The sequence below is a fragment of the Penaeus monodon genome, chromosome 17 (assembly GCF_015228065.2).
Source record: "Penaeus monodon isolate SGIC_2016 chromosome 17, NSTDA_Pmon_1, whole genome shotgun sequence".
Classification (NCBI taxonomy): domain Eukaryota; kingdom Metazoa; phylum Arthropoda; class Malacostraca; order Decapoda; family Penaeidae; genus Penaeus; species Penaeus monodon.
The window spans coordinates 42,011,511-42,014,010 of record NC_051402.1 but is presented as its reverse complement, the minus strand read 5'-3'; the positions used below and the strand labels follow the sequence as shown (position 1 = coordinate 42,014,010).

The 2,500-nt window shown below is 46.5% G+C and overlaps 1 protein-coding gene across 3 annotated transcripts in view; it reads left to right on the top strand.

The window, feature by feature from the left end:
* The window catches only part of LOC119583763, a 111,694-nt gene that overhangs the window by 86,155 nt on the left and 23,039 nt on the right, over positions 1–2,500 (top strand). The gene's annotated exons all lie outside the window — the stretch shown is intronic.

The following is a 2,500-nucleotide window of genomic DNA, read 5'->3' as shown; positions in this document are numbered from 1 at the left end:
GTATGTATGTATTCATTTATTCATTATTATTTATTCATTATCATTTATTTATTTATTATTTATTTATTTGTTTATTCATTTATTATTTATTCTTCATTTATTTATTTATTTTATCTATTTATTTTTTGGCGTGTGGAGGACCGTTTGTATTCGCGGGTTGTGGGTTCTATAATTGTGATTTATAGAATTTCATGGTATATTTGTTGATTTTGTTGAAATTTCGTGTAGCTGTTTTTTAGACTATTTTTTACCCTGTCGTCTATTTTTACTAAGCATGGATAGACAGAATACCTCCATGTTTTCCTTACGATATGCTGTACACACACACACACACACGCACACACACACACACACACACACACACACACCACACACACACACACACACACACACACACACACACACACACACACACACACACACACACACACACACACACACACACACACACACACACTCACACACTTACACACACATATATATCTGCATATATATATGTATATATATATATGTATATATATATGTATATATATGTGTATATATATATATATATATATATATATATATATATATATATATATATATATATATATATATATATATATATACACATATATGTGTGTGTGTGTGTGTGTGTGTGTGTGTGTGAGAGAGAGAGAGAGAGAGAGAGAGAGAGAGAGAGAGAGAGAGAGAGAGAGAGAGAGAGAGAGAGAGAGAGAGGGAGAGAGAAATACAGATACACACACACTTATTATAATTATCATTATTTCCGCAATCTTCCGTTATGCAAATTCGCCTGACGAGTTAACCTTACATGACCTAAATACGAGCGACTCCTCATGTGACTGCACCTCCCCCGCTCCCCCCCTACCCCCTCCACTTGACCTTCCCCTTCCCTTCCTCTCCTGCCCATACTTCTCCCCCCCCCCTCCCCCGCCCCTGCCATCTCCTCACCAAGAGCTAGTTCTCCAGTCCGCATTTATTATGCCCGGCTCCCTCTGTCTGTCTCTTTGTCTCGCTGTCTGTCTGTCTCTTTGTCTCGCTGTCTGTCTGTCTCTTTGTCTCGCTGTCTGTCTGTCTCTTTTTCTCGCTGTCTGTCTGTCTGTCTGTATCTGTCCGTCTCTCTCTCTCCCTCTCTACTTCCTTATTTCTTTTCTACACAGCTCTTTAATTCATCCTATCAAATTTTTCCTACCATCTCTTTCATCTTATAACGACTCTCCTCAATAAAACAATATTCTACAAAATATTCTCCCCCCCACACACACGCGAATATTCGTTTCACAAAAGTTAAAAAAGAAAAATTGTTCCCCGCCAGAGGCAGAGGCAGAAGGGGGAAATGCAGAAGGGGATGGCCATACACTGCTCTCTTTACGCCTCCAGCCGTTACATTCCTCCGAGATGTGGCCCACCCTTACCCAATGTCCGCTTTTTCCTGCCCATACTCACCGCCGTCTCTCCCTAACTCTGCCATACACCCCTCTCCCTCTCTCCCTAACTCTGCCACACCCCTCTCTCCCTCACTCTACCACACCCCCCTCTCCCTCTCTCCCTCACTCTGCCACACCCCTCTCTCCCTCTCTCCCTAACTCTGCCACACACCCCTCTCCCTCTCTCCCTAACTCTGCCACACACCCCTCTCCCTCTCTCCCTCACTCTGCCACACACCCCTCTCCCTCTCTCCCTAACTCTGCCAGACACCCCTCTCCCTCTCTCCCTCACTCTGCCACACCCCCTCTCCCTCTCTCCCTAACTCTGCCAGACACCCCTCTCCCTCTCTCCCTAACTATGCCACACACCCCTCTCCCTCTCTCCCTAACTCTGCCACACACCCCTCTCCCTCTCTCCCTCACTCTGCCACACACCCCTCTCCCTCTCTCCCTAACTCTGCCACACACCCCTCTCCCTCTCTCCCTAACTCTGCCACGCCCCCTCTCCCTCTCTCCCTAACTCTGCCACACACACCCTCTCCCTCTCTCCCTAACTCTGCCACGCCCCCTCTCCCTCTCTCCCTAACTCTGCCACGCCCCCTCTCCCTCTCTCCTTGTTACTCGTATGTCTTGCTCCGTATTTGTTAATTCTCTCTTAAACACGCCCTCTTTTCCTTGTCCACTCTGGCCACGCGCTTTTTCTCTCTTTTGGCCACGACCCTTCTCTCTCTTTTGGCCACGCCCCTTTTCTATCTTTTGGCCACGCCCCTATCCTCTCTTTTGACCACGCCCCTATCCTCTCTTTTGACCACGCCCCTATTCTCTCTATTGGCCACGCCCCCTCTCCCTCCTCCTCTCTTAGCCACGCCCCTTTCCTCTTGATAGCTCGTCAAATGATACCATATCAGAAAATGACCACGATTTTTTTTTTACCTATTTATTTTTTAAAAGTTATTTATAGAACTACTTGAAATGCCAACAGGTACTGCGCGAAGCCGGTCACCTCCCTCAGTACCTTATACCCCCCTCCCCCCCTCCCCATAACCCAAGTACTCATTACCCAACCCTCC